Below are 18134 nucleotides of genomic sequence, written 5' to 3' on the forward strand. Positions count from 1 at the left end.
TTGCCCTTTCTCGCCCTTGCTGGAAGCATGAGAGGTTATTTTCTGTTGTTTTCCTGAGAGCATGGTAGAGCTCATGGAGATAACCTGTGCCAGTGTAGGAACTCCTGAACTATAACTGACATGCTGCTGGTGGCTCAGTGTAGGCAAACCAATGTAAAACCCCAAGGGCACCTAGTCACGAGGGCCAAAACAAGTTTCTGTGGTTCATCTCAAAGAGTGGCACCATGTTCTCACAGTAAATGTCAGGCTAGAATCACCTCACACTTCCAGCAGGGAAACGGGGAAAGGAACCCTTCTGAAACCCAAGAGAACAACACTCTGTTCTCTTCAACATGTCTACATTCAGGAAAATCAGAATACAAAGAAGAAAGCCAATGTATTTAAGCTATGTTTGAATTCTACTCATGTCACATGCTAGTAAAGTAATGCTCAAAATTCTCCAAGCCAGGCTTCAGCAATACATGAACAGTGAACTTCCAGATGTTCAAGCTGGTTTTAGAAAAGGCAGAGGAACCAGAGATCAAATTGCCAACATCTGTTGGATCATCGAAAAAGCAAGACAGTTCCAAAAAAACATCTATTTCTGCTTCATTGACTATGCCAAAGCCTTTGACTGTGTAGATCACATTAAACTGTGGAAAATTCTGAAAGAGATAGGAACACCAAAGCACCTGACCTGCCTCTTGAGAAACCTATATGCAGGTCAGGAAGTAACAGTTAGAACTGGGCATGGAACAACAGACTGGTTCCAAATAGGAAAAGGAGTTCGTCAAGGCTGTATATTGTCACCCAGCTTATTTAACTTATATGCAGAGTACATCGTGAGTAATGCCGGGCTGGAGGAAGCACAAGCTGGAATCAATATTGTCAGGAGAAATATCAATAACCTCAGATATGCAGATGATACCACCCTTATGGCAGAAAGTGAAGAAGAACTAAAGAGCCTCTTGATGAAAGTGAAAGAGGAGAGTCAAAAAGTTGGCTTAAAGCTCAACATTCAGAAAACTGAGATCATGGCATCCAGTCCCATCACTTCATGGCAAATAGATGGGGAAACTGTGGAAACAGTGGCTGAATTTATTTTGGTCGGGGGAGGACTCCAAAATCACTGCAGATGGTGACTGCAGCCATGAAATTAAAAGACGCTTACTCCTTGGAAAGAAAGTTATGACCAGCCTAGACAGCATATTGAAAAGCAAAGACATTACTTTGTCAACAAAGGTCTATCTAGTCAAGGCTATGTTTTTTCCAGTGGTCATGTATGGATGTGAAAGTTGGACTATAAAGAAAGCTTAGTGGCAAAGAATTGATGCTTTTCAACTGCGGTGTTGGAGAAGACTCTTCAGAGTCCCTTGGACTGCAAGGAGATCCAACCAGTCCATCCTAAAGGAAATCAGTCCTGGGTGTTCATTGGAAGGACTGATGCTGAAGCTGAACTCCAATACTTTGGCCACCTGATGCAAAGAGATGACTCATTGGAAAAGACCCTGATGCTGGGAAAGGTTGAGGGCAGGAGGAGAAGGGGACAATAGAGGATGAGATGGCTGGATGGCAACACTGACTCAATGGACATGAGTTTGAGTGAACTCCCGGAGTTGGTGATCGACAGGGAGGCCTGGCCTGCTGCGGTTCATGGAGTTGCAAAGTCAGACATGACTGAGCAACTTGAACTGTATTGTGATATTTTTTTCTTAGTATATGGCCAGTTGATTTTAGTTATAATGTTATACAGTGGTTTCTGAAGCTGTTGCTTTTTAAAACCCAAATCAGATAGGATATATGTGCCAGTGTCCCTGGGACAGCAAATGATACACTAACTCTGTTCATTTATTCTGAGTTAACAGGCACATGGTCTTGATAACTGAACAAGTACCTTTAATCTCATATACCAAATTGAGTAATGGCTTATAGAGCCTTGTAGTGTCACAGAGATTACACAATTCCAGGTGAAAACAGTGAAGGACTGTGTTTGATTAGGTCAAACTTCAATGTTCTCAACAATTGGCTAAATTTATATACAAAATTTATAAAAATTTGATCCTAAATATTCAGATGAAATAGAGGTGGTAGGTTTATAATGGGCTTCCTTGATGACTCAGCAGTAAAGAATCTGCCTGCAATGTAGGAGATACAAGTTCAGTCCCTGAGTTGGGAAGATCCCTTGGGGAAGGAAATGGCAACCCGCTCCAGTATTCTTGTCTGGAAATCCCATGGATGGAGGTTGAAAAGAGTTGGATATGACTGAGCATGAATGTACAGTGAGTTCATAAAAATTAAGAAAGTGAGTTAAAAGGAGGAGAAAAAGAATAGGGAATCTACTTCTGAAATTCAAGACAATTTCATACAAATAAGATGTAGAGAAATATGAATGTTAATATAAGTACAGGAGAAGTGAGCCATTTAATTACAAAAGAATTTTAATAAATCTAAATATTTAATGATAATAGGAATTAGGTTTAAAGTTTCACATTTTTTCCCTCAGAGTAAATGAATTTTACATTTTCATGTTCTTTATAAATGTTCATTAACAAGTAACAAAATTAAAAGTTAACTTAAATGGCTGTTTGTGCTTCCCTGGTTGATTGAAAGGACCTCACTGCCCAAAGAAATGTAATTATCTATCCATCTGAATAACTTAATTAGAGCATAGAATTCTGGGTTACTCAAATCAAGTATAATAATGTCTAGAAGATGGTGTGCTCTGGTATCAAGTAGCTGAAATAACGGTAACGCATCAGTGACCAAAATAATCACAGAAGAATAAAATCAGCTGAACAGAGGTTCACACAACAAGGAGGAAGGCTCTCTCTTCTAAACATATTTAGTCTTACATAGGAAAGCAATGTCTGGAAACAAAGCTTTACCTGAAAGTTTTAAAAGTCGGTATATCTTCTACCTTTTAATATGGTTTGGTGAAATAAGGAGTCCAGTAGGCATGAAACAGGAAATAGTCTCCAGTGACTTTTTTCTTATTCTATGTCAACAATGGATGTGTCTTTACATGAATTTGTGAGAAAACTAGCTGTGTGTAAGTTCATCTATTCAGATATTTTAAGTGAAAAAGTACTTATAATTACCATGTTAGGTAGTTAGAATAGGAAAAGGGAGTCCAGAATGGTGGTGGATAAAAGAAAAGGAAGGGAAAAGCCCATGAAAATAGACAAAGGAAGGTCCAAGGACCAGAGTGAGGACCTCGGGTAGAACAAACAGCACTCCTGGCTAGCCCAATTTACATAGGGCAGGCCCAGGGGGAGGAGAAAAAACATATAAAAAGAGGAGTCAAAATTGGGCTGGGGGCCTCTCTTCTCTTCAGGTCTTTTGGGTCAGCATGCTCTCATGCCCTCAAGGATGTATTTTCCTTTACTTTCTAAATAACACTGAGCTGTAACATTGGTCCGTTCAAGGACTGTAACACTCATCCATCTGAGAGCTATAACATTGGTCCGTCCAAGGGCTGCAATGCTGGTCAGTCACTTCAAATTTTTGTTGAAACGAGACAAAACCGAGGAAACTGCAAACTCCCCCGACATCTCTGGTGCCGTGACTTGGATTTAATCTGGCTGAAACAACCTCAGCTTGGACCCCCGCAAGGAGGAGGTCAAGCACAGCAGGAGCCCAACTCAGTGAAAGCTCTCACAGTGGAAGCAGAATGAGAAGAAAAGCCAGTGCAGGGGAAGTGACAAGAAGCCCAGTGTACTGAAAAACACAATTCAGTGAGAGACACAGCCATAGGTAAGAGGTGGATTTGTTAGGATTCACAGAGAAGCACTGTCCACAAGATTTGGCCATCACAGAGGGCAAGTGCTTTGGCTGTGGAATGTGGTCTGGCTAGTTTTTTTCCAGCTAGGTAAACTCATATGTTAATGAGTGAGAGGATCACCCCAAACATTGGGGAACCACACACTCCTCCTTCTTCTGACAGTACCTTGGAACTGTCCTGCCACCTCTGGGTGTGTCATTTAGCTTGCAGATTAGGGATCAAGGTTTAGTTGAATTTGACTTGTCATCTTGGACCCATTTGATTTTAATCAGTTTATGTTATGCCCTTGGGCTATGTCATTCTTTCAAAAGTTGTGCCCTGCCCCCTTTCCTCCTGTTTCATGCTCTTTCCTGACCCCCATATGGACCCACAATCTTGCCTCTACAATCTTCTGCAGGGACAACCAGAAAATAACTGGCCCTTAGGAGGGAAATACTGTATAAAATCCAATCCCTCTAGATATTAAGGCCTTCATCTTCCACGTTTCCTACAACATGTGCAACAACAGTATATCTCAGTGGACCCACTAGGGCAGGTGACAGGCACACAATGCCTGCTAGAAGTCCATCTGTTGGCATCCCTTCAAACACAGTTGGGCCTCCAGGAATAATGTTTGCCACTTTGGGAGTTAGCCCTGCAGGCCGTTTGGGCCCAAACCCTTACCACCCTTCTCCTAAATTTACAAATATACCCTAGGATCAAATCTCCACTCCACTTTTATGGAAAATCTGTTGCCTCTTATCAATTTGTTCTTAAGCCACTTACTAACTCCTACAACCAGGACCCTGCCCCCTTGCAGGGAACATTGCTCCACCCCAATTATTATTAAAATACTCTTAATGCCCCTAACAGGACCAGACAACCTACTCCTTTGTCATTACTTCTGATATTACCTAAAGTGGGTCTAGGACAATGAAATATCTACCATTGGAGACAACCTAACCAGCTCTTATAGAGGACTAGAGGAGGAAATCATTGACTTAAAATCCCTTAGAGCAGTAAGAGGATAAGGCTTATGGCTGCTTCACCAGGTTCCCAGTCTCAGGGCATAGGCTTGGATTGCTTTACATCATGATATCTATTCCCATCTGCGGTGAACTGCCAATGAGTTAAAATTACAACCCCTTAATCCTACCCAGCTCTGGTCACACTGGAGACCTTGGGGATACCCAACTCCAGTCCAGGAGTCCCAGAAGGTCGACATGCCTTGACCTGCCTGGGGATTCAATCTCCAGGAGGCTGTCACACCTCAGCCTGCCTGGGAATCTACATCCTGACCCAGGGACACCTGGCTTTCAGGCTGCAACAGTACTGGGTAAGATAAGCTTCAGAAAGACTCATCCCTAAGGAAGTCTACCCATGGAAATTGAAGAGGCCTATTAGTTTTTTTCTTTTTTCTTTTCCTCCCTGTCATCACTGTCTTTCAGATGGGAAATAACCAATCCACTTCCCGACAGAAACCTTTGAGATGCATCCTTGATAACGGGAAGCTCTTTGATCCTCTAACTCCAAAGAAACACTGCTTAAAATTATTTTGTGCCACTGATTTGCCATGGTATCCTCTTGGGGCAAGGAATACTGGCCTGAGGATAGGAGTTTAAAATTACGATACCATCCTGCAGCTAGAATTATTCTGCAAAAGACAAGGGAAATGGACAGAGATCCCCTACGTCCAAATTTTCTTCCAACTAAGAGATATGAAGGAACTCTGTCTTAAATATGGGATTGTTGTATGCCCTAAAAGTGAGAGTACTAGGCAAATGATGTTAGGTACAGACAACAAGAGAAGGAACCTCCCTGTGAAAGCTCACCTCCCACAGCTCCTGAGTTGCCTGATGCTCCCTTCTTTGTATTCAAACGTGCCCCCATATCTGGGAGCACCTCCTCCATAAAAGTCCCTTCCTCGAAACTAGAGGAAAATTCAGACCAACCTGGGTCCATAAGCCCTTCTCCCTCTTAGAACTAAGACAGATCAAACAAGACCTGTGAAGCTATACAGATGGCCCAGGCAAATATATTGATGCATTCGAACACATTACCTTGACCTTTGACTTGATGTGGAAGGACATCATGGTCATATTTAGTCAAACTTTATCTGACCCTGAGCCTTTAAGGAAACCTGAAAGTATGCTACAGGGCTTCACATGTCAAATGATAAATGGGGAAACTGCAGTCCCCTGCTCAGATCCTAATTGGAATTATAATGACCCTGAGCACATCTAGGAAAGGGATCATTTTCTGATCTGTGTGAAGGCAGGACTGAAAGCAGCCCAGAAAAAAGTAATCAGCTATGCCCAGGTCTCAGCAATAACTCAGGAGCCCAACAAGAACACCATTGCCTTTCTAGAAAGGCTAAAAGAGGCCCTCTAAAAGTTTACCACTTTGGACTTAGACTCTTACGAGGGACAGGTGATTTTAAAGGACAAATTCCTGTCCCAATACTCATTAGACATCAGAATAAAGTTACAACGGCTACAGCAGCAGGACACTGCTGCCTCTTTAGATGAGATGGTCTAGACAGCCACCTTTTATAACAGAAAACAGGAGAAGGAGGCCAAGGCCCAGGAGAGGGAGGAAAGGAAAGAGATAAGGCATTCCAGATGCTGGCCCCCCTCCAGGGAAGCCCTATGGCAAACCTCAAGTCCTTGAAGGATTAGGCAGGAGGCAAATGCCTTATCTCTAGACAGGAGGGGCATTGGGCCAGAGTGTCCAAACCTTGACAAGTCTCCTCAAATGGCTCGCTACAAATGCCATCAATTGGGACACTGGGTGGCACTCTGCCTTTGGGACCCAAAGCCATGCCTTTCCTCATTATGGTTCAACAGGACTGAAGCTGCCCACTCCAGCCAGCCCACCTGTCACAGATAACCATCACGGAGCTGGAGCCAAGGGTGCAACTGGATGTGGCAGTTAAGTCCAAAAATTTCTTGGTTGACACAGGGGCTACCTACTTTGTCCTGACCTCCTACTCAAGAGCCGTCTAATCCCAAACCTGTACCGTTTTGAGTGCTACAGGAAAAACAATTACTTAAAGATTCACCCGAGCACTGCTTTGTTGCTGGGATGGACAAATATCTTCTCACCAGTTTCTGGTGGTCCCTGAGTGTCCTATTCCCTTATTGGGACAAGCTATATTTACTAAACTGGGGACTACCCTTGTGATGGGAAGCTTTTCAGCCCCTAGAGCCCTATAGCTTCTTGTTACTACTGAATAATCCAATACACCCTCTCCAATAGAGAGAGACTAAAAGCTATGGGAGGACAAAATTAACCCCTCGGTGTGGGAGCAGAGGACTCCTGTACGAGCCCACCACGTTGAACCAGTCATCACTGTCCTCAGAGATCCCACTCAGTTTCCTAACCAGAAACAATATCCCCTCAAAAGAGAAGCTCAGGAAGGACTACAGCCTCTAATAAATAAATTCCTTGCCGTGTGGGCTATTGGTCCCCACCAATTAGTCATGTAACACTCCAAACCTCCCTGTAAAGTAAAAGAACGGAACCTGGTGAATGGTTCACGATCTCTGGATCATAAATGAAGCTGTAGTCCCCCTCCATCCCACAGTACCCAATCCCTATGTAATCTTGGGAGAAATCCTGCCCATTGCCAAGTGGTTTACAGTTTTTGATCTCAAAGATACATTCTTTTGCATACCACTGGCTAAAGAATCCCAATACCTTTTTGCCTTCAAGTGGGAGGCTCCAGCAGAAAGACACCAACTGATGACTTGGACAATATTACCTCAGGGGTTCAGAGATAGCCCTGACCAGATTGGGCTTAGCCAGGATCTCCTAGGTCTGGACCTGGGAGCTAGTGGGAAAATATTGCAATACATAGATGACCTACTAATCTGCTCTCCAGATGAGAAAAATACCCATTATGCAATTCAGGTTTTCAAATTTTTGGCAGAGAGGGGATATAAAGTCTCCCGTGCTAAGGCACAGATGGTCAAGACAAAGGTCACCTACCTGGGGGTTCAGATTACACACAGGTCCAGGAGGCTGTCCTCTGATTAGGTACAGGAATCCTCCAGTTGTCCTCCCCCATGACTCAAAAACAATTGCGAACTTTCCTGGGGCTAACTGAGATTGTAGAATCTGGATACCCAACTATATCTAATTGCCCAGCCTTTATATGAAAGCTTGAAGGGACGGGATGATTCAATCCCATTGATGTGGGGAATTCCTCAAAAGAAAGCAGTTCAGTTCAGTTCAGTCGCTCAATCATGTCCGACTCTTTGCGACCGCATGAACTGCAGCACGCCAGGCCTCCCTGTCCATCACCAACTCTCGGAGTTCACTCAAACTCATGTCCATCTAGTCGGTGATGCCATCCAGCCATCTCATCCTCTGTTTTCCCCTTCTCCTCCTGCCCCCGATCCCTCCCAGCATCAGAGTCTTTTCCAATGAGTCAACTCTTCTCATGAGGTGGCCAAAGTACTGGAGTTTCAGCTTTAGCATCATTCCTTCCAACACCCAGGACTGATCTCCCTTAGAATGGGCTGGTTGGATCTCCTTGCAGTCCAAGGGACTCTCAAGAAAGTAGAGGCTACACTAAAACAAGCCTTCACTAAATCACCTGCCTTGAAGTTGCTAGACCCAGAAAAAGCATTCCAACTTTATGTCCATGAAAAAGAAGGAATAGCCTTGAGAGTGTTAACACAAAGGCTGGGACCTGAGCCCCAGCATGTAGCTTACTTATCCAAGAGGCTCAATCCAACCGCCCAAGGTTGGACTCCCTGCCTTCAAAATCTTGCAGCTATTGCAGTCCTGATAGAAGATACTTTAAAACTCTCTTTTGGGGGCAAACTATTTTTACCAGGCACCAAGTGAAACAACTCCTAAATGGGAGAGACCATTGATGGATGTCTGATCAAAGAATCCTCAGATATTAAGTATGGAAAACCACTACAACATCCCCTTGTGAGGTTCTTATCCCAGCCACCCTCCTGCTTACCCCCAAGGGCTCTCTCCCCTTTCACTCTTGCCTAGAAACCTTGGACCACTGGATAAAACCCTGAGAAGGACTGTCAGAAGATCCTCTAACCAATCCTGAAGGAATCTGGTACACTGATGGAAGCAGCTTTGTCTTGGATGGAAAAAGAAGAGCCGGATATGTAGTATTCTTCAATTTTTAGACCGTAGTGGCTAAACCTTTGTCACCAGGTACTTCAGCACAATTAGCTGAGCTCAAAGCCCTGACTCGAGCTTTAGAGCTGGGAAAAGGAAAAAGAGTAGCCATTTACCCTGACTCCGAGTATGCCTTTCTGGTGCTACAGGCACATGCTGCTATTTGGAAAGAGGCCACTTGACGACCTTAGGATGCCCAATCAAATATGGTGATCAAATTCTTAGACTCTTGGATGCAGTCCATCTCCCGCTGAGGTTTCAGTCTATGACTGTAAAGGACACCAAAAAGGGAGCACGGAAGTGGCATGAGGGAACCAAGAGGCTGCGGCTGCTGCTGCTAAGTTGCTTCAGTTGTGTCTGACTCTGTGTGACCCATGGACAGCAGCCCACCAGGCTCCTCCATCCCTGGGATTCTCCAGGCAAGACTACTGGAGTGGGTTTCCATTTCCTTCTCCAATGCATGTATGCATACTAAGTCAGTTCAGTTATGTCTGACTCTGTGCGACCCCATAGACGGCAGCCCACCAGGCTCCCCTGTCCATAGGATTCTCTAGGCAAGAACAGTGGAGTGGGTTGCCATTTCCTTCTCCACCAAGAGGCTGATCAGGCAGCTAAGAGAGCAGCATTACAGAACAATGACCTAATAGGGGTTGCCACCTAAGTTCCACAGACTAATATGCCGGAAACTCCTTCATATACTGAAGGTGAGACTCTTAAAGCTAAGTGTGAGGGCTTCTGCGAAGATCATATGCGGTGGTTCCCAAAGGAGAGACTCTATTTTCTGCCTGGAAAGCTTCAATGGAAGTTGGTTAACTCCTTACATGTCACCACTCATTTAGGGGAAAAGGCCCTCCAAAGATTACTAGAAAGGTCCTTCAGAGGAAAAGGCCTCCAAACAACTATAAGGTAAGTGGTCTTCTCTTGTTCAACTTGCCAATTCAACAACCCCCAAGGACCTCAAAGACCCCAGCTGGCTCGGCCCATCCAACAACATGGGACCTACCCAGGAAAAGACTGGCAGAAGGACTTCACCCAGATGCCAGTTTCTCAAGGGTATAAATACCTATTAGTCATGAAAGATACATTCACAGGATGGATTGAAGGCTTTCCCACCCACACTGAGAAGGCTGAGGAGGTACTTAAAAAAAAAAAAAAAAAACCTGGTCCATGAAATCATTCCGAGATTTGGTGTGTCCAGGTCATTACAAAGTGACAATGGAACATCATTTACTTCTAAGGTCACCTAAGGGGTCTCTAAAGCATTGGGCATTACTTATTATCTCCATTGTGCCTGGAGGACTCAGTCTTTAGGAAAAGGAGAAAGAGCCAACCAATTCTTAAAATCAGTGATAAAAAAGATGACCCAGGAGAGACCTTTCTGGGATGGAAGGAGGCTTTACCAATAGCTCTCCTTCACACCCATATTGCCCCTAAGGAACAGGTTTGTCTTAGTCCTTACAAGATGCTGTATGGGAGACCTTTTGTTTATATCAATGATCTCTCTGTCTTATACCATGGCCACTGGGCAATTCCAATAGGATATATGCTTGTGGGGTGTCAACCAGGACCCAAAAGATTCTAAGGAGTCATCACTATATGCTCCAGGGACTCAAGTCCTAATTAAAGTCTGGAAAGAAGGGTCCCCAAAGGCTCAACTCCACCCACATGGAAGGGCCCCTACACTGTAATAAGGTACCAGGACATGGCTCCTGGATTCACTACTGAGGAGTCAAGTCATGGCAGAAAAGAGAAGAAGACACTCAATTCACCTATGAGCTCCTGGGAGATCTTAGATACCTATTCAGAACTAAAAATGAGTGTCATTCTAATTAACACCCCCAAAATTAAGTTTCTTGGAATAAGATTTCTTAGGACAACTCTAAAGTGTCAACACAGCTTGGCAGGGGTTCTACTCCAAAAAAGACAGGAGATAGATCTCCTGATCCCTGAACAAGAAGGGACTGAGCCATCTTGAATGAGATGTGTTGCTTCTGGGTAAATACCTCCAGCTAAGTTAAAGAAAGTGTCACAGTCCTCGAGGAAAACATTCAGACCCTACAGGATCTCAAAGGACAAACTGGAGAGTTCTCAGGATGGCTACAATCTCTCTTTAGGGGATTCTCCTGGTGAGGGGAAAGGAGATCAGCCCTGGGATTTCTTTGGAAGGAAAGATGCTAAAGCTGAAACTCCAGTACTTCTGGCTACCTCATGCGAAGAGTTGACTCATTGGAAAAGACTGTGATGCTGGGAGGGATTGGGGGCAGGAGAAGGGGATGACAGAGGATGAAATGGCTGGATGGCATCACTGACTCGATGGACGTGAGTCTGAGTGAACTCCGGGAGTTGGTGATGGACAGGGAGGCCTGGCGTGCTGCGATTCATGGGGTCACAAAGAGTCGGACATGACTGAGCGACTGATCTGATCTGATCTGATCTGAAAAGTGCTATATTTATAAGAAAATGTATCTGTTGCTGCAATTTCTTTTAAGCTAATGCTGAACATCATTTTCAACTATTCATTTCACATGCTTTCAACTGTTCCTTATATTAGAATGACTGATTTCTATAGTCTCTTTTAATTTCCCAAGCCAAAAATGGACTAAACAACTAAACATCAACAGTAATCTTAAATTAAACAAACATAAAAGTGAAAAATCATGACCCCTAATGAAGTTCATGATGACCTATCCCCTTCTGATTTTTTTTTTTTTTTTTTTAGAATGAAAAAAAAGAATCAATGCCTAGTAACCTACAGTAAAAATCTGCATGTTCTACTCCATTAAATTCCTTTCAACATTGTTGCACCCAGGCCATTTAATCAAAACAGAAAGAACCTCCACCCAAAACTTGGTTTCAATGTGGTGACAGATGATGACATGCATAAACCAAGAAGGTAGGAAAAGAGCTATGACTTACAAAATTGAGATCTCCAGGATGAGCAGTGCGGTCTCAGGCACATCCAAAACGGTGTGTGAGTACAAAGACAGCAGTCTGGGTTGAGGCTTTTATTGTGGCTAGGGGTGGACCTGGGTGAGGATTCCCCGAGGAACTGAGGCGGTTGGGTGGTTTGAATCTCCTACACGTGCTAAAGGGGCAACACCTGGGCTTCTTTCTCACTGTGCCCAGGTGAGAAGCATAGGAAGCAGATGTGAGTCTTAAAAGTTATTTGCAACCAAATATCATAACAGAGTTTCACTCTTTATCACAAACCTCATCCACACAATCACTGACATGTTCTTCCAATATACTACACAAATCCTTCTTCAAGTTGTTCTTTCCTCTCTTCCTACTGTATTTTAGTTTTACCTTATCCTTTTTGTCTGATATATGCAATGGATTTCTGACTCATCAGATTACTGTAGTTTTGTATTCAAATTCTATCCTTCACACAGTTTCTAGAACACAGCATGAATTGTACTTTTCCCCCCAAAGCATTACCTCCTCCAAAACCCTGTCCTTAAATAAAACTAAAGGACACCTTCACTGCTGCACATGCAATCTGATCGATCTATTTACTTTTCTGCTATCCATCTATCCATCCATTCATCATCTACCATTCATCAATATACCACCCTGTTATGTGACTAAGATGAAGGAATGTAGAGAAAAAAAAAAGTTTGTCCTTTTCTCCTCCTCAAGAGCCCCAGACACTTTCTGCTCCTTTTTGGACTCCCTGGACTTCTAATCAACCTACCTAAGAACTAACTCTCTCAGTACAATCTGAGATTTAGAGTTAGATCAAATAATTAGAATTATTTCAATTAAGAATGAGATCAAAGCTCAAATAATTTAAACCATCGTTTCAGTCTTTATGTAATTTAAAAGGTGTATTTCCAGCTAATGATGAGCAAGTGATAAAGTGAGTGACACTAGGTCAATTCCTCCCGAGTGTGCTTAATGGCTTTTCCCACTGTACCCCTTAGGAAAGGGCTTCCCATCAAGATCACAAAGGCACTGTCCACTTTGAATACAGCTGCATGTGCACAAAACTCATTAATGACCAAAATACCATATTCTAACATTTTGGCAAATAAAAGCATGTGAATAAAATTTTTTAAAGTTTTCAACATAACATTTTGAAATAGGAATATTGGACAGAATAATTATGTATACCTGTTTAATAATTATGTATACTGGTTTTTTCCCTACACATGATGAATCTGAACCTTTAATTTGGCTGTATATACAATAACAGATTTCAAAAATAACTAAATAGAAACTTGAAGATAACTATTATTAATTACTTTCTGTTATGTTGAAAGGAAGAAACTAAAATAATGCATGGTATATGAATTTTTTTTCATTCTGTATAGTCGATTGGTAGAATTTAGTGTATTCTTAACTTATTTAACAAAGGAATTCATATCACTAGTATTTGGGAGATATTCAATACTTGAGAGTAAAAAATACATCTTTAGCAAAATATCATTTTGCTTTCCAGTTTGATCCTAGATATTCTCTAAAACTGAAAGAGCTGTACACAATAAAAACTAGGAATTGAGTATCTGTTTTCATTTGGGAGTAATCAGCATATAATCTAAAAGAGATAAGACTATCCAGGGATTTGATTTAGAAGTAACATAACTGTAGGTCACTTTTATTTATATTTTAATAATAAACAAAGATTCAATATGCAACACAAACAATTAAAAATATTAAACATCTTCAAATATTTGTCTTTCTATATTTGCATGGAACAATTTTACACGATGAGAAACATAATGTAATTTAAATACAGCACAATGCTCTCCATATGTGTACCCACAGAGTGTTTCATAAATTTGGAAAGTCAAATTAAATCAAGTTTATAGCTGTACAAATGTGTTTTTGTGTAGCCTCTCTTTCCCTGCTTAAGCTAATGTTCAGAGTTCTAAAATAATGTGACAAAAATAAATAGCATAATTGGCTATCCAAAAAAATCTGATTGCCACATAAAATTAATTTATAAAAAACTAAGTAATTTTAAGACATGCTGATTTCACAGTTAAGCTGATTAGACAAGCAACATGCTTTAATGTTACCTTTTAATAGTTTCTTAAAGGTATTTTTTTAAAATGGTGTCAATTTGTAACTGTGAATCCATATACAGTAAAATGTTAATGATAACAACTATATGCTTTGATACTGCCTTCATTTTTCATAATTCAGACAGAAGTATAATATCTGACACACTTGTTTTATATGAGACAGAGAAATAAAAAAATTTTTGAAACTTTGAGGTGATAGATACCTACCTTTAAATCCTTGGTGATCATCATTGCTTTCTTCTTCCCTTCAATCATCAATATCCACAGCAATTTATCTTTTTCCTGAGAGTAAGAAGATGGTATGTATGAAGATGTACTTTTTCCATCAAAAGGCCAAGTTGCTGCTGAAAAAGTTATCAAATACAGGCTTTGTGACTTATCCCTCCAGGCTAATGGTGACTGTGGAAATGCTGGTAACATACAGGCCCACTGTGGGTCACTGTTACAGACCTTCAGCCATACTGTGTTTGGATACAGTCTAATAGTCAACATGTAGTTTAATAATTTAGGGTTAGAGCTTTTGAGTTTTTTCTTTTCCTAGTAAGATTCAGCTTCTACATTTGTATTTCATTCAAACCCAGGCAGATTGCTCATGTTCTAGCAAGAACTATTTATTCTTTACCATTAGCTAGTTCAGTTCAGTGGCTCAATCGTGTTAAACTCTTTGCGACCCCATGGACTGCAGGACACCAGGCCTCCCTGAACATAATGAACACCCAGAGTTTACTCAAACTCATGATAATAGAGTCAGTGAAGGCATCCAGACATCTCATCTTTTGTCTTCCTCTTCTCCTCCTGCCTTCAATCTTTCCCAGCATCAGGGTCTTTTCAAATGATTCAGTTCTTCACATCAGGTGGCCAAAGTATGGAGTTTAAGCTTCAATATAGTCACTCCAATGAGTATTCAGGACTGATTTGCTTTAGAATGGACTGGCTGGATCTCCTTGTAGTCCAAGGGACTCTCAAGAGTCTTCTTCAACACCATAGTTCAAAAGCATCAATTCTTCAGTGCTCAGCTTTCTACATAATCCACTGTTCACATTCATACATGACTACCAGAAAAACTATAGCTCTGACTAGCTAACCTTTGTTGACAAAGTAATGTCTCTACTTTTTAATATGCTGTCTAGGTTGGTCATATTTTTTCTTCCAAGGAGCAAGCATCTTTTAATTTCATGGCTGCAGTCACCATCTGCAGTGACTTTGGAGCCCCAAAATATAAAGTCTATCACTTTATAGACTTATAGAATTTATCATTTTTCCATTGTTTCCCCATCTATGTGCCATAAAGTGATTCCATCAGATGCCATGATCTAAGTTTTCTGAATGTTGAGTTTTAAGCCAACTTTTTCACTCTCCTCTTTCACTTTCATCAAGAGGCTCCTTAGTTGTTCTTCACTTTCTGCCATAAAGATGGTGTCATTTGCATATCTGAGGTTATTGGTATCTCTCCTGGCAGTCTTGATTTCAGCTTCTGCTTCATCTAGGCCAGCATTTCTCATGATGTACTCTGTATATAAATTAAATAAGCCGGGAGACAATATACAGTCTTGAGGTACTCCTTTCCCTATTTAGAATCAGTCTGTTTTTCCACGTCTAGTTCTAACCATTGCTTCCTGACCTGAATACAGATTTCTCATGAGGCAGTTTAGGTGGTCTGGTACTTCCACCTCTTTAAGAATCTATCACACTTTCTTGTGATACTCACAGTCAAAGGCTTTGGCATAGTCAATAAAGCAGAATTGGATGATCTGGAATTCTCTTGCTTTTTTCCATGATCCAAGGAATGTTGGCAATTTGACCTCCAGGCAATTTTCCTCTGCCTTGTCAAAATCCAGCTTTAACATCTGGAAGTTCACAGTTCACATACTGTTGAAGCCTGGCCTGGAGAATTTTGAGCATTACTTTGCTAGGGTGTGAGATGAATGCAATTGTGCAGTAGCTTAAGCATTCTTTGGCATAGCCTTTCTTTAGGATTGGAATGAAAATTGACATTTTCCAGTCCTGGGGCCACTGCAGAGTTTTCCAAATTTGCTGGTATATTGAGTGAAGCACTTTCTTAGCATCATCTTTTAGGATTTGAAATAGCTCAACTGGAATTCCATCACCTCCACTAGCTTTGTTCATAGTGATGCTTCTTAAGGCCCACTTCACTTTGCATTCCAGGATGTCTGGCTCTAGGTGACTGATCACACCACTGTGATTATTTGGGTCAAAAAGATCTTTTCTGTATAGCTCTTCTGTGGATTCTTACCACCTCTTCTTAATATCTTCTGCTTCTGTCAGGTCCATAACATTTCTCTCCTTTAATGAGCCCATTTTTGCATGAAATTTTCCCTTGGTATGTCTAATTTTCTTGAAAAGCTCTCTAGTCTTTCCCATCCTATTGTTTTCCTCTATTTTTTTTTTTTTTTTTTTTGCACTGATCACTGAGGAAGGCTTTCTCATCTCTCCTTGCTATTCTTTGAAACTCTGCATTCAAATAGGTATATCTTTCCTTTTCTCCTTTGCTTTTTGCTTCTCTTATTTTCACAGCTATTTGTAAGGCCTTGCCAGACAACCATTTTTCTTTTTTACATTTCTTTTTCTTGGGGATGATCTTGATCCTGGCCTCTTGTACAATGTCAGGAACCTCCATCCATAGATTTTCAGGCACTCTGTCTATCGGATCTAATCCCTTGAAGCTATTTGCTACTTTCACTCTATAATTGTAAGGGATTTGATTTAGGTCATACCTGAATGGACTAGTGGTTTTCCCTACTTTCTTTAATTTAAGTCTGAATTTGGGAATAAGGAGTCCATTATCTGAGCCACAGTAAGCTCACAGTCTTCTTTTTGCTGACTGTATAGAGCTTCTCAATCTTTGACTGCAAAGAATATAATCAATCTGATTTCAGTGTTGACCATCTGGTGATGTCCATGTGTAGAGTCTTGTGTTGGTGGAAGAGGGTGTTTGCCATGACCAGTGCGTTCTCTTTGCAAAACTCTATTAATCATTTCCCTGCTTCATTTTGTACTCCAAGGCCAAATTTACCTGTTACTCCAGGTATTTCTTGCCTTCTTACTTTTGCATTCCAGTCCCCTATAATGAAAAGGACATCTTTTTTGGGTGTTAGTTCTAAAAGGTCTTGTAGGTCTTCATAGAACCATTCAACTTCATTTTTTTCAGCACTACTGGTCGGGGCATAGACTTGGTTTACTGTGATATTGAATGGTTTACCTTGGAAATGAATAGAGATCTTTCTATTGTTTTTGAGATTGCATCCAAGTGCTGCATTTTTGGATTCGTTTGTTGACTATGATGGCTACTCCATTTCTTCTATGGAATTCTTGCTGACTGTAGTAGATATGATGGTCATCTGAGTTAAATTCACCCATTCCAGTCCATTTTATTTTGTTGATTCCTAAAATGTCAATGTTCACTCTTGCCATCTCCTGTTTGACCACTTCCAAGTTACCTTGATTCATGGACCTAATATTTCCAGTTCCTATGCAATATTGCTCTTTACAGCATTGGAGTTTATTTTCATTACCAGTCACATCCACAACTGGGTGCTGTTTTTGCTTTGGCTCCATCTCTTCATTCTTTCTGGAGTTATTTCTCCACTGATTTCCAGTATCATATTGGGTACCAACTGACCTGGGGAGTTCATCTTTCAATGTCCTAACTTTTTGCCTTTTCATATTGTTAATAGGGTTCTCAAGGCAAGAATACTGAAGTGGTTTGCCATTCCCTTCTCCAGTGGACCACATTTTGTCAGAACTTTCCACCAACCCGTCTTTCGTGGGTCCTACATGGCATGGCGAAGACTGTGGTCCATGTGATCAGTTTGGTTAGTTTTCTGTGATTGTAGTTTTCAGTCTGTCTGCCTTCTGATGGAGAAGAATAAGAGGCTTATGGAAGCTTCCTGATGGGAGAGACTGACTGAGGGGGAAACTGGGTCTTGTTCTGATGGGTGGGGCCATGCTCAGTAAATCTTTAATCCAATTTTCTGTTGACAATTTTCTGTGTTCCCTCCGTTATTTACCTGGGACCAAACTATGGTGGAGGTAATGAAGATGGACCTTCAAAAGGTCCCATGTGGGCACTGCTACACTCAGTTCCCCCAACCCTGCAGCAGCCCACCGCCAAACCTTTCCTTCACCAGAGACTCCTGGACACTCATGGGCAAGTCTGGGTCAGTATCTTGTGGGGTCACTGCTTCTTTCTCCTGGGT

At 41.6% G+C, this 18134-nt stretch overlaps 1 long non-coding RNA gene across 3 annotated transcripts in view; it reads right to left on the minus strand.

Moving 5' to 3' along the window:
- The window catches only part of LOC104972658 (uncharacterized), a 150898-nt gene that overhangs the window by 50981 nt on the left and 81783 nt on the right, over positions 1-18134 (minus strand). For 2 of the 3 annotated variants that reach the window (XR_003035061.2, XR_009494814.1), the window contains 2 exons: positions 14125-14199; positions 11807-12006 (listed from right to left, as the gene is read on the minus strand). This is a non-coding gene — a long non-coding RNA (uncharacterized lncRNA). The remainder of the gene's footprint in view (positions 1-11806; positions 12007-14124; positions 14200-18134) is intronic. The other variant, XR_009494815.1, reaches the window with a different exon arrangement.

The sequence above is a fragment of the Bos taurus genome, chromosome 6, assembly GCF_002263795.3.
Source record: "Bos taurus isolate L1 Dominette 01449 registration number 42190680 breed Hereford chromosome 6, ARS-UCD2.0, whole genome shotgun sequence".
NCBI lineage: Eukaryota > Metazoa > Chordata > Mammalia > Artiodactyla > Bovidae > Bos > Bos taurus.